Genomic DNA, 15,509 nt, shown 5'->3' with positions numbered 1-15,509 from the left:
TTTTGTATTACAATTGTAGAAACCTTTATTCTGGTAGGATTGCCCGGTAACATTAGATCTAAACTCCGTACTCTGTACTTTACAGGTTTTGCAAACAGTTGCTCCATATAAATGGTACCTTTCACAGATTTCCTGTAGGGTTCATTGGGACAGATGAAACTATGCTTGGTGTCAGTATTTTCCCCAAGGTGGGTGTTTTTTTGGAAACACATTTTACATCAATTTGAGACAAGACATCTGCCATTTTGGAATCACTGTTTAAGACCGGTAGGTACTTTCTTGTTATACTGCAGACCTGATTATACTTCTCGCTATTCTGTTACAAAAAATATTCCCCAATTTCTCAGTATCGATAAAAATGTTTTTCCTGTCTGATGTAAAAACCCTACTTGCCTTCTCATATGATGTCCTGATCAGGTCCTTAGGGTAGCCCCTACTGTGTAATCTATGTCCCAATTGTTTGGACTATTCCTTATGTCTTCTCCAGACTACAGTTCCTCTGATATCTCACCAACTAACCATATGGGATGCTTCGCGTAATATGTTTCGGATGACAGCTATTGGATCTAAGTATTGTATTGCTTGCTGTGGGTTTCCTGAAGATTTCCGTGTCAATCTTTCCAGTGTAATTGTTCCCTTTCAATTTAAGGTCTAAAAAATGTATTTCTTCCCTGTGATACTCCAATGAAAATTGGAGGTTGTAGTGTTTATTGTTCAAGTATATGTGCATATGACACAAAACTGTGCAGGCCAATTAATTCCATCCCGGATGTGGCATCCTTACAGCAGAATTTGGATAAATTGATGATCTGGGCAACTACATAGTTACATAGTTATATAGTTAAATCAGGTTTAAAAAAGACAAAGTCCATCAAGTTCAACCCCTCCAAATGAAATCCAGCATCCATACACACACCCCTCCATACCCTCACATAAATTATATATATACCCATATCTATATAAAATTTAGTATCACAATAGCCTTGGATATTATGTTTGTCCAAGAAATCATCCAAGCCACTCTTAAAAGCATTAGCAGAATGAGCAATCACAACATCACCCGGCAGTGCATTCCACAACCTCACTGTCCTCACTGTGAAGAACCAGCTATACTGCTTCAAATAAAAGTTATTTTCCTCTAGTCTGAAGGGGTGACCTCTGGTGTGGTGATCCTCTTTATGGGTAAAAAGGTCCTCTGATATTTGTCTATAATCTCCTCTAATATACTTGTAAAGTGTAATCATGTCCCCTCACAAGCGCCTTTTTTCCAGAGTAAACAATCCCAACCTTGGCAGTCTACCCTCATAATTAAAATCTTTAATCCATCTAACCAGTTGCAGGTTTCTACGCTCTCTCTAGCTCATTTATATCCCTCTTAAGGACTGGCGTCCAAAACTGCACTGCATACTCTAGGTGAGGTCTTATCAGGGACCTATAAAGAGGCATAATTATGTTTTCATCCCTTGAGTTTATGCCCTTTTTTATGCAAGACAGAACTTTATTTGCTTTAGTGGCCAAAGAATGACACTGCCTGGAATTAGACAATTTGTTATTTACAAAAACCCCTAGGTCCTTCTCCGTTACGAAAACTTCCAACACACTGCCATTTAGTGTATAACTTGGATTTATATTATTTTTGCCAAAGTGCATAACCTTGCATTTATCAACATTAATCCTCATTTTCCAATTTGCTGCCCAGTTTTCCCACTCTGCAATGTGGCAGCATCCTGCATGGAACCTATAGTTCTGCACAATTTAGTATCATCAGCAAAAATAGAAACAATACTTGCAATGCCCTCCTCCAGGTCATTAAGAAACAAGTTGAAAAGCAAAGAACCAAGTACAGAGCCCTATGAAACTCTGCTAACAACACTGGTCCAAATAGAAAATGTTCCATTTACTACCATTTTTTGTAATCTTTCTTTTAGCCAGTTCTCTATCCAGGTATACATACTATGTTCCAGGCCAACATTCCTTAATTTAACCAGTAGCCTTCTGTGTGGCACTTTATCAAATGCTTTAGCAAAGTCTAAGTAAATCACAACCACTGTAATCCCAGAATCGAGGTCCCTGCTCACCTTCTCATAAAAAGAAATTAAGTTAGACTGGCAAGATCTATTACACATAAAACCATGCTGGCACAAACTCATAGTATTATGATTTGCAATGAAGTCCGTTATCTTATCCTATTAACCCTTTGAAAAGCTATCCTACCGCTGATGTCAGAATAACTGGTCCATAGTTTTGAGGCTGAGAAAGGGATCCCTTTTTGAATGGTGGCACCACAGAAATTCACCAGTCTCTCGGGACCATGCCAGACCCCAATAAATCCTGAAAAATTAAGTAAAGAGGTTTGGCAATCACAGAGCTAAGCTCGCTAAGTACCCTGGGATGAATACCATCCGGCCCCGGACCTTTGTTTATCTTAACATGTTCTAGTCTCTTTTGAATTTCCTCATGTGTGAACCATGCATTATTAGTTGTATTACTAGAATTATGACTTTTAAGAAGGAAGCCTTCATTAACTGGTTCCTCATTTGTATAGACAAACGAAAAATAACAGTTCAGAATCTGCATTTTTTTTATGTTCTCATCAACCAGCTGACGCCCCCCCTCTGATTACTATTTACATATTTAAAAAATAATTTTGGATTCTTTTTACTGCTTGCTGCAATACCCTTTTCCATATTGATTTTATCTTTGTCTGATTTATTGGCCTCCTTGTACCTTATAAATGTTTTGGCTGTCCCAGCTAACTTGAAAGCCTTAAAAGCATGTCTTTTCTTATCCACCTCAACACCAACACTTCTATTGAACCAAAAAGGTTTTGCTTTGCAACGACGTTCCTTGCTTACAAGGGGAATATACCGACATGTACATTTATTTATTATTTTTTATTTAAAGACTTCCCATTGAAAAGCATTTCCCACTTAAAGGGGTTGTCCACCTTGAAACAACTAGTTGGTTTCAGATAGATCACCAGAAATAACAACTTTTTCCAATGACTTTCTATTTTCTATATGTGACGGTTTTTCTAATATTGAAGGGTAAAGTGTCATTTCTCTCCTTCTGAAGCAGCTCTGGGAGGGGGGGGTCGCCGATCCTGTAAACTGTTCTAAATGGATACATTTAGTTGATACATTTCTTATCTTTGTCCCTGCTGAGCAGAATCTCTGGGTTTCATTACAGGCAGCTGTTAGAATTGATACAATTGTTGGTAATACTCCAGAGATGCTGCTGAGAAATGTATCAACCCAATGTTGCAAAATAATAACAGTTTAGAGTCTGCACCTGAATTACTGAGCTGCCAGACTGAAACACCAGAGACAGGGACATTCAACTTTAAACTTAGATTTTGGAAAAAACGTAAACAATAAATAATGGAAAGTATTTGAAAAAAGTCTTATTTTCTGGGGAACAATCTAAAAACAACTGAATTGGAAAAAGTGTTTGGAAGGTGAACAACCCCTTTAATAGGCTGCAGAGATGCCCTTATACTGTCAAAGTTTGCACGCCTGAAATTTTGTGATATAGTAAGTTAGGTTGAAAAACAGACACACGTTCATCAAGTTCAACCTTTTAACTCTTTTTTCTTAACCTGCCTAACTGCTAGTTGATCCAGAGGAAGTCAAAAAACCCAATCTGAAGCCTCTCCAATTTGACTCAGAGAGGGAAACAATTTCCTTCCTGACTGCAAAATGGCAATCGGACTAGCCCATTGATCAACATGAATCCCAGTTTATCTGTTTAAATCTGGCTCCATAATCTTTGTCCCTGCAGCTGGATTTGGAAACAGTAAAGAGGATGTAAAGGCAAAAAGAATCCAAAATCTCTACACAGTCGCCAACGGCTCTACAGTGAAAAAAACAAAGCTGCATTCTGGGATGTAAGGTGGGAGCTCCCCCTGCTGTTCACAAGTATGATTGTTTCCCTGCCCAGCAGTTAGGGACAGTCTGACAATTCCTATGCACAGCAGTAAATGAACGGAGAATTTCACTGCATACAGTCAGGTTTCTTATAAAAATAGTACAGGCAGTACAGGCAATGCTAGGCAGAGATCATAATCCCTTTTTAAATGTTGGAATGACATCAACTTTTCTCCAATCCATAGGTACCATACCAGATGAAAGTGAATCTGAGAAAATCAGAAATAGGGGCTGGTCTAAAACAGAACTAGGCTCTCTTAGAACCCGGGGTGTATGCCATCTGGCCCTAGTGCCTTGTTTACATTCATTCCACTGACTAGATTGAGCTGAGCCATAAATGCAGCTATGAAGTGAGCCTGTGAACTCAGACTCCTCTATTGTATACATTGAAGAAAATAACTGATTAAGCACATTTGCCTTTTCTGTATCTGTTACAACCATACTGGTACCATTATATAAAGTTGCAACACTCTCAACCCTCATCTTTTTACTATTAATATACTTAAAAAAACTTTTTGGGGTTAGCCTCAGCCGCACTCTTCATTTCCTTTTTTTGCCTTCCGGACTGTTTCAGTTGCTCCCTTATAGAATTGTCTCTGCAACAGAATCTCAAAAGAAGACCATGTTATAACTACTATAAATGCTCACCCATGCAAATGCTAGAGATTATTAGTTATTACCGCATTATTAGTTATTACAAGATCCAAAAGAGAAATATTCCTAGTAGGTTCTTGAAAGAGCTGGAATAAAAAGTTATTATTCAGCATATTTACATACCTACTAGCTTTTTCTGACTTGGCAATCATATTACCCCAGTCAATGTCTGGATAATTAAAGTCACCCATAATAATAACTTGTCCTAGTTGCAAAGCCACTTCTATTTGTAAAAGTAGCTGGGCTTCATGCTTGTCACTTATACAAGGTGGTTTATAGCATACACAAATTATAATTTTCTTTGTATCCTTTTGCCCAGTTGAAATCTCTACCCAGAGGGATTCCACACCCTCACCAGTGCCATCAATGGTTATTTCTTTAGTGCATCCCAACACATTCCTCCACCCTTTTTAATCCCTCTGTCCCTTCTTAAAAGGGTGTAACCTTTTAAATTCAATTCACAGTCCAGTCATATGTTTCATCCATGCAGGTCTCAGTGACACCAATAATTATATCATAATTTTTAAAATTATCTTTATCTTTGTCGGGAATGAGGAATGGTAGGGTAATAAAATAATTTAGGACCTTAGGTAGAATGGTTAATGCTCTTACAGACTTGCATATATTGTATCCCAACAACTAAATACACCTCTCAATTTTTTTCATAACTTTTTCTTCTATCTCACCTCAGTCTTGCATCAGTTTCCCTTTAATCTTAAACTGCTTTCCTTTTCATATTTTCCATTTTCTGTAATGCCATTTCAAGATCGTTTGCTTTATAGTCTCTTTCTCCTAATCTTTCACATTCATCTCCTGCTAATTTTTTATAAACCTCATAACTGGACAATTTCTTTATTATCTCACCAATTTCACTTAGGGTATGGATTTCACAGTTTGTTCTGGATGGCATGAATCCCTCCGTAATTGTATTGCCAGCATTTTCTGTGTTGCTTATGTAGAAAACTTGGCTACCTACAACATAGGTTATTTATTTTCCCATCCTGCGTCAACAATGTATCATGGTGTGGTGATGGAGAAATTCTGATTTATTCATAATATTTTGCTCCTTTGCTTCCAATAACAAATGCTGCACATCCCTTTAAAGGGGCAGTTCATATTTCAGTTCACTTTTAGAGGTAGAGAGTAGCGATGGGTGAATCTGTCCCATTTCGCAAATGGTGAAAAATTTTGCAAAACGCATTGAAGTCAATGGGCGTCAAAATAATTTTGATGTGCAACAATTTTGATGTGAGCAACAATTTTTATACATGCTTCTATTTTGTCCAGATGCATTAAAGTCAATGGGTGACTGCATTATTTTGATGTGTGACAATTTTTATGTGCGCAGCAATTTCGGCGCGCGACAATCTATTTTTGTCGCACAGCAAATCCATGCCTGCCGAATAAATTCGTAATTGGTTTTCATTTTTATTATTTGTGGTTTTCACGTTATTTAGCAGGAATGTAGTTTGCAATTTCAGCAATCAGGTTGCTAGGGTCCAGAGTACCCTAGCAATCATGCTTTGATTTGGCTAAGAGACTGGAATATGAATAGGGGAAGGGCCTGAATAGAAAGATGAGCTGTAAAAGGTAGCAATAACAATAAATGCACAGCCTTAATGAAAATTTGTTTTCTAGACTGGGTCATTGCCCCTTATTTGAAAGCTGGAAATAATCAGAAGAAGGCAAATAATTAAAAAACATAAATAAATAAATAAATAAATAAATAAATAAATAAATAAATAAATAAATAAATAAATAATGAAGATCAATTGAAAAGCTCATTAGAATTAGCCATTCTATAACATACTAAAAGTAACCCTAAAGATTAATCACCCTTTTAATATGTCATGGATTATCTCACTGAATTGGTTTACCAAATTTCTATGTGATAAACAAAGACATAAGTTAAATGTCACCACAAAAATAAGTATGATCTAGATCAGTGGTCCCCAACCAGTAGCTCGTGAGCAACATGTTGCTCTCCAACCCCTTGGATGTTGCTCCCATTGGCTGCAAAGCAGGAGCTTATTTTTGAATTCCAGGCTTGGAGGCAAGTTTTGGTTGTATAAAAACTAGGTGCACTGCCAAACAGAGCCTCAATGTAGGTTGACAATCCAATGGCCAATCATAGCACTTATTTGGCACCCTAAGAACATTTTTCATGTTAGTGTTGCTCCCCAACTCCTTATACTATCGAATATTGCTCTTGGGTTCAAAAGGTTGGGGATCCCTGATCTAGATTTTACTCTCCCTCTCCTTTTTGGCTAAAGTTGGCCTTCTGAATCTTTGAACTTCTAAATCTTTATTGAGCTGAGATTCCTTCATATAATTTGCCATCATAAATACAATTAATAAAATAACAGATTAATGGATGTCTACAGTGGAAAAGCACATAGATATATTTTACTTGGAATAACAATCAAGTAGCAAAGCAAAGTACTTTATTTAATAGTAATATTCAGGGGTTATTTATCAAAATCCGAAAAGTTCTCACAATTTTCTGAAAACGACTCTGACCAAATCCCCACTGACTTCCCCCTATTAATCAATAACATTTTTCCAAACATCACTGCAGGAAAAAAATAGATAAAATCGTACAAATTTTTCAGAATTGCTGCTGAAAGCTGTGACTTTTCGGATTTGTCGCTGAAACCTCAGATTTTTTCGGATTTGGAGTACTTTTCATTCAGCCTTTTAACACCATTGAGGTTTAATAAATCATGAAAATTTTAGTTTTCTTTCTACAAAAAATGGTGGTTTTCCCCTTTAAAAGTCCGACCAGAAAAAAATTGGACTTTAATAAAAAAAAACCCAAAAAAAGAGATTTTTCAACAAAAAAGTACTTGCTGAATGCCTTTTTTTGATACTTTTGACTTTGTTTAGCCCTTTTTTACAGTGGTACTATAAGTAGCTGCCTCATTATGTCCCTATATCTTATAGAGAAAAACAGGGTCTACTTCCACTGTTTAATTAACATTTAAGATTCTTTTTCTGTTTTGGGTATTTTAAAAAAGCGAAAATTGCAGGCAAAAAAGGAAAATAGGCATGGGATACAGAACAAAGGTAAAGTAAATATATAGTCCTTAACACCACAGCCCCAGGAGAGGACTAAATATGTACATTTTCCCTGACAGTAACTTATTATTGGAATCTAGTCAATTCTAGTCAAGTACGATGCATGAGATTGAAATATAGCAATCAAAACAGTTGTTTTGCTTTTGCACCACCCATTCATACAGTTGAGATCATAGCAGGGATAGAATATTAGATGATAGCCAGTTTCCTATTATGACTTACTACTCCCTAACAGGAGGGCTCCATTATATTTGTCTCCATCCATGTTCAAGGTTGGAGAACGTTGGCTTTATCCATCCGACACATAAGTGAACTATAAGCATAAATGTGTTAGGTACCATGTACAAAAAGATTGTTATCGTTTAGTAAGTATGCTGTAAACAGTATAGACCAGGAATAGTAGTCCAACAACAAGTAGTAACTCACCAAGTAATGGAACAGGCCCAGGTGCACCTCCCCGAGCCTTCAACAAGTGGAGCAGTCCAAAGCAAAAATTTATAAAGCAGTCATTCAAAAAGGCAATCATCCACCAGGCAGTAAAATAGGTAAAATATTTATAAACAAGCATAGCCTTAAGTGTTTCGTGTTACACACACTTAGTCATTGACTAACTACAAACTGTTCAAAACTTGCCATAGATACAAAGATCTGATCATAAGAATCGAGGATTTGTACGATTTTCGGACCGTGTGTGGAGAGTCCGACATTTTTCGTCAGGCGGAGATCGGTCGTTCGGACAGGTTAAAAGATTTCTGTCGGCTGCCGATAATATCTCTGCATGTATTGCCAATCATACAATTTTCAGTGGGAGACTGTCACTAGCTTTTGTCGGACATAACTTTCGTACGATTGCTGTCAGGGGCAAAATATCGGCTGATCTGTTCTTTTCTACTTTATTTGATAGGAATGGTTAGAGGCAGGTCGGGAGATGGGGAAGTCCGATCGTTCAATGATTCGTATGATCGGATCTTTGCATCTATGGCCAGCTTAGACACAGTATTTAAACACAAATGCACCAATCAGATAACACTTACAACTAATCAATGAACATATCAGGAATCACAGTTAAGAACATACAGTACATATTAGTAAGCGCTATAACCACACCCGATATGAGATAGTGGATGCAATCTTTGTACACCTTTACCTTACAACATAATCAAAGCAAAGAAAACTTTATTTACAAGTCACAAAAGACAAAATAGAAAAAAATAGACCAATATCACTCTATTATAGGAGAGAATACATATGTAGAAGATGGTAGTAAGACAAAACAGAGGCGCCAAAAGGATAAAAATAGCTAAAAGCACTTAAAAACCCAATGGCTAATTCAGAGGAGGTAGTAATGAACTTACCTCCTCCAAGCAGACACCAACGAAAGTGGTAATTTTCAATAATAGTTTATTCACAAAACAGTCGCAATACTGTTTTATGAATAAACTATTATTGAAAATTACCACTTTCGTTGGTGTCTGCTTGGAGGAGGTAAGTTCATTACTACCGCCTCTGAATTACCCATTGGGTTTTTAAGTGCTTTTAGCTATTTTTATCCTTTTGGCGCCTCTGTTTTGTCTTACTACCATATCGAGTCCACCCCGAGTGGAGGAGTATCATCCCCGTTTTCTTCTTCTACAGAGAGCGACGTCCTATTCCCTGAGTGGGGTCAGGATAATCTCCCCACCTGCCTATACAGTGGTTGCCTATCAGTAACCCTGGTTTGTGAGTATTAACTTGTTTACTCTACCTTTACTCCTTGTAAAAACATATTACACTATTGGGGCTCTTGGTGTTCCTTTTTGTCTCCATATGTAGAAGATATTCTCCTTAAAACAGCATGTTCATTATTTAATCATTTAGGGAATCTAGTAGCTAACATGAAAATCAACTTAGCCTCTAAGTGTGACAACATTTTCAACTTATACCTTCCTCTTTGGTCTAATACTAAACTTTGTATACCTTGTATTGTGAAAAAATCCAAATTTCCTGAAACACGGTTTTGAAAATGTTTGGCCACTGTGGTCTCAGACTTTTTATGATATTTATATGTTCCCGTGCACATTCTTTTAAAGTCCTACTGGTCTGACCTACTGTACATCCCATAATAGATTTTGCTTTGATTATGTTGTAAGGTAAAGGTGTACAAAGATGAGCTCCACTACCTCATATGGGGTGTGGTTATAGCCCTAACTGATATGTATGCTCTTAACTGTGATTCCTGATTTGTTAATTGATTAATTGGAAGTGTTATCTGATTGCTGCATTTGTGTTGAAATACTGTGTCTTGAACTGTTTGTAGTAAGCCTATGACTAAGTGTGTAACACGAAATGCGTATGGCTATGCTTGTTTATAAATATTTTACCTATTTTAATGCCTGGTGAAAGATTGGCTTTTTGAGTGCCTGTTCTACAAATTGTTGGTTATGTTGTAAACAGTAAAGGCAATGTATAACGGTTCAGTTCTCCAATAAAATTAGTCGATATTGATTAGCTCTATGCATTATAATGAAAAAGACATAGGCTAAAGTGTTACTTGTTTAGGGCGCTCCTGCCCTATATCATGACCATAATGCATACAGGTTTATGTTGTGTTTATAAAGGTACAGTTAGATAGTTCCACCCTGTGGCTATGTAAAAACATTAGCCAGAGAAAAAAATACTTTACAATGCACAATTTTTGAATCCTCAACAATTATTAAATCCTTGTCCCAAATAAATTTCTATTGTACCACAAGGTAATTAAAAATGGGGAATTAACCATGTTAGATAATCAATTTATAAGTCAAAATAAATACCCATCCCAATATATATACATCCGAATATATGTACGGTTCTATCTGGACAATGTCTGTATATAGAGCTTCAATACTATCAATAACATTAAAAAAGGTACGCAATGTCTATCGCTTATGCAGGTATTGGACCTGTTATCCAGAATGCTTGGGACCTGGGGCTTTCCGGATAACATATCTTTCCGTAATTTGGATCTTCATACCTTAAGTCTACTAGAAAATCTACTAGAGATCCAGTATATCTCCCATAAATTAAGGATGTGCACTGGATATCATTTGACAATTGGATATTTAACCTGTTCAATAACTTTCATGTTTAATGAATACCTTCTATTTTTTAAACAACATGTTGTGCATCCCACATACTGTTTTCTACATTCTTTTCATTCCAACAACACTGTTTTCTAAATTTTTTGCATTTCTTTGGTATTGCAAATTTCATAAAATTTGTTTTCATACGCTTTTCCTGTGGATGTAGAATTGAACTTATTGCTTACTTATTGTAATGACATTGTAGGATTTGTAGGATCATGTTGGGGCTTTTTTAAAAAATACTTTTTATAGTGGACTCATTTTGAATAAGTGTTAAATGCAGTTGATTCACCGCACACCTGTTTATTCACATACACTGCACTGGTTGTGCATGCTATCATTTGGCCTGGCCATGTCCTGGTAACAATGCACAGTTTATAAGGAGCCACACACACTCCTTTATATGCAGTTGGGGAACTTACCCCATTTATTAATCCATCAAAGTATTAACGTTTTTGGGGGGGGGGTGCAAACCTCTGGTTCCCCAATTTCATATAAATGCAGTGTGTGTGGCTCTGTATAAGTTGCTCAATTAGAATAGGGTCATTATACAAAAAAAGGGATACCTCTCTTATCTAACTTACAGATTTGTGGGTATTCACAACTAAATTCTGTAAAAAAATATTTATTTTGTCCTTTTATAGAACTTGGACTGGTTTGGTGCAGGGGGGTTTCTGAGGCAGCTCCTCCATTGCCACCAGCTCAGCTTTCTGCACTGGGGTCCGGGGGAGGCCACAACATTAGTGCAATTGTGCCCTCTCTCACTAGTAAAGCCACATTTCCAGTTTAAATAATGGAAATACTGCTCTTAAAGGTACCAGACAACTGCAGGGCATCTAATAGTCCAAGAGGTTACAAAGGAACCCAGGGTAACTTCTAAGCAACTAAAGGCCTGTCTCACATTCGCGAATGTTGATGTTCATGGGTACACTCAGGACATCAGGAGAACACTGAACAGCAATGGTGTGTATGGAAGGGTAGCAAGTAGAAAGCCACTGCTCTCCCCCAAAAATATTGCTCCTATTTACAGTTTGCTAAAGTTCATGTGGACAAACCAGATGGATTCTGGAAGAATGTTTTGTGGACAGATGAAGCCCAAACAGAACTTTTTGACTTAAATGGGAATTGTTACAGTTGGAGAAAGAATTCCAGCATAAGAACCTTATCCCATCTGTGAAACATGGAGGTGAGAGTGTTCTGGTTTGGGCCTGTTTTGCTGCATCCAAGTCTGGACGGCTTGCCATCATTGATGGTACAACGAATGCTAAACTTTTCCAGAGAATTCTAAAGGAAAGTGTCAAGACATCTGTCAGTGAACTGGATCTCAAGAGACAGTAGGTCATTCAGCAAGACAACCTTGGAGGGTTTATCCCCCCGATAGTTTTGGTGAAGAAATAAATGGGGTAAGCCCCCAACTGCATATATTTTTAATGGCTCTATATGTTTGCTGTATGGAGGAATGGACTGATCAACTGTTACCGCAAATGTTTAGTTGCAGTTATTGCTGCACAAGGGGGGTCACACAAATACTGAGCGAAAGTAATACTTTAATACTTTTGTCTCACACAGAAATGTTATTGAATCTTTTTTTTCAATAAATGCACAACCAAATATAATTTTAGTTTTGTTTAACTAGGTTTTCTTCATCTACTTTTAGGACTTTTTGAAAAGCAGCTGATTCTTTAGGTCACATTCATATAAAAATATAGAACATTTTAAAGGGTTCACAAACTAATCAACAGGTCTCAATGCTCAGTCCTAAAATAAGTTATGTTTTTGACACAGATCGTTTAATTTAGCCATCTGTTTTGCTTTTTTTTTGTTAAAGTATGTGATTGCTTTCCCATAGCTTTCAGGTATGCGTCTTGTGTACCTGAGTAGCCGATTAGTCTTAGTTTTTCCATTAGTATTTTAGAGTGAGATCATTCTAGTGATGAAATTTTTTTCTATAATGGATAAATTGTCCATAAGGAATACTTCTTAGGGTGTGTGTTGGGTGAAAACTGTCAACTCGTAAAATAGTTTTGCCTGTAGTGGATTTAATATAAATTTCAGATGTGATTTTTTTTTGAGAAATCACCAGTCAAAAGAACATTCAAAAACAAATTTGTGACCTGTCATGTGACAAAATGAAAATTAAATTAAAGAAGACATATAGAATAAACAAGAAAAAAAAATTTATATAGGAAATTATGAATAATATATGGTGTTGAGTTCACATTGGGCTAAAAGTGAATACTATCTTTAAAATAGCCCCTTATTGGAGCTCCCCAGAGATGTTCACTGGTCCCTTTCAAATGAGGGATGAGCGCGTCATAATGATACCTGACAGAAGCACAGTAGGAGGGGCTAGCCAATCACAGCCTTGCAGTCACACTAAAGACAGGCTTTATTTCCCTATCAGGTCAGTCTAGGTGCTGATTGGTTCCTACCCTACAGTCCCTAGTGCTGATTGCCTCTTGCTCTCCTACACAGCCAGAGTATTCAATGTGCAGGAAGTGAAACAAATAGGCGGAACTAGTAGGGTTTTTCCAGAAATTGTCAATAAAGAACCCGAAACACAACTTTTTCAAGTAAAAATTCGTCTATATCTAAAAGATTAAGAAAACTCAAGGGGTTTATTTCCTAAATCTCCAATTTATCTGGTTGGACTTTGGGAGCAAAAACTGGAATTTTTCCTGGAAAAACTGTAGAGGTCCTGTATAAGGCAATGGGAGAGACACAAATCTCAATTTGAAGATATCATGGTTTGCGCCTGAGAGTTTAGCCTGAAAAAAGTATAAAAAGATCTTAAGATTCAGGTTTTCGCTTGATTTTATCGGGTTTTTTTCCCAAACCGAATGATTAAAGTTTTTTTTAACAAATAAGGTCAAATCGGGATGGGAGTTTGGTTGTGTGTTTTTTTTTTTGTTTTTTTTTATTATAAAATATGAGATAAATTCTGAATTTAGTAAATAACCCACTAAATGTCCAGTTGCCTTTGGAGGCAAATACTGTATATCATGACCTGGATAAATGAGAATCTTCATAGACATAATCCAAAAATGGATAGAAGATCTTTTTGGAACAACTTCTGATAAAAACCAAACCAATATGGACATATCATATTGTACCTTTTTATCACTATGTTTTGCAAATCAGGCGATAGCCTCAATAGGCACTGGATACTATTGAGAACCAAATGTATAGAGTGGTTATTTGCTTTGGTCACAGAAAGTGACCCTGCACCTGCATATTGTTAACACTCCATGACTAACCTGATGCATCTTTCACTCCTCACACTGCGAACGTGTGTCAGTTGAGAAAGTGCCACAGTGTTAGAAGCAAAATGTGCGGCCAATCTGACTGTACACTCCAATTCTCTTTGAGAACGAAGCAATGTCCAATCCATTAAAATTCCTGTATTGCAAACGAGGCTGTGGGATGCAGAGGAGAGTGAAGTTGTTTTCATTCAGTGATGGTTACGAGCTGGGAGCGATCACACCAGGGGTGCTTCGCCAATGAGGCAAGTTGAGGCTGTCGCCTCAGGCGGCAGCGCCCCACTAGGTACCAGGGGCAGCAAAAATGCTGCTCCTGGTACTTTAAGAGCGAATTTCCGGGGGAAGGGGGGCAGCAGCAACCGCTGCTGCCTCAGGCGGCAGAGGGGCCAGGATTGCCCCTGGATCACACACAAATGATCTGTTTTATTAAATTATGCAGGAGCTTGAAAGCTGGATCAAAATAACACATAATACAAACCCGACAGCTGTATTTGTGGTCATGTGACTACACACGGTCACATGTTAATAGACTCTTGCAGGATTACAATTCAGTCTTCCAGTACCTCCATGTCAATCATATAAATAACCATCTCCCAAAGCTGTTGACCAAGAATGTAAGGCCACCATGGCATGTTTCTAAATGCTGGTTGCAGTATCTGGCACTAATCAGTACAGGTAGCAGTTTACAACAGTACTCGTTGACTGTACAGTATTGTATCATGCCCCCCCCCCCCTTGGAGCTCCCTCTTCTCCAGCACAGGTTACTGCTTAGGCTGCTTCTCTATGGGGTGCCGTTTGTCCCAAATACATTCTGAATACAAAACTATCCCTAATACACAGAATGAATGTCTCTCATGTTATATAAGTATTTGTGACCATACACAGAGAAAAAAAATATACAAAAGACTTAGTTCTATTAAAGAATGAAAAAAAAATCTGCTTAGTGCACAAAAGGATGTCATTATATCACAAACTCCATTCTGTACAGTTTAGCAAGCAATCTGTCTCACAAATGTATAACCTCCATGTAACGGACGCACTTATGTGCAAAGTTACTTACAGAATGAATTATGTAAAAACAAAGTTGGACATAATATATAATAGTGTAACTAACTAGTGCATGTCAAGCTAGATTTGACTGACAAAATAGATATCTGTGACAGAAAGCAAGATTTTATAGTACAGGATTCATTCTTTCCACAAAATGACAGTTTTGTTTCACAAAACAGATAAAATAACCATTCTGTGAAGCAACACTGTCAGTCACATTCCTGAACAAATAAGAACAAAGCTTATTGCCATATACAAACAAGATGAGAAGTGGCCAGCTCTGCTCCACATGGCTAAGGCAAAGTATCTGACCTGCTATAGAGGGCTCCCTCTAATGTCCCCTGTGCTGCATAGTAATAAACATGAACAAACATTTCCTAAAAGAGCTGCTGTTAAACACTTACAGGTTCATAAATGGAAGTTTTTACAAATGACCGAGA

Source organism: Xenopus laevis, chromosome 7S (assembly GCF_017654675.1).
Source record: "Xenopus laevis strain J_2021 chromosome 7S, Xenopus_laevis_v10.1, whole genome shotgun sequence".
Classification (NCBI taxonomy): domain Eukaryota; kingdom Metazoa; phylum Chordata; class Amphibia; order Anura; family Pipidae; genus Xenopus; species Xenopus laevis.
Note: the sequence above shows the minus strand (reverse complement) of the source record.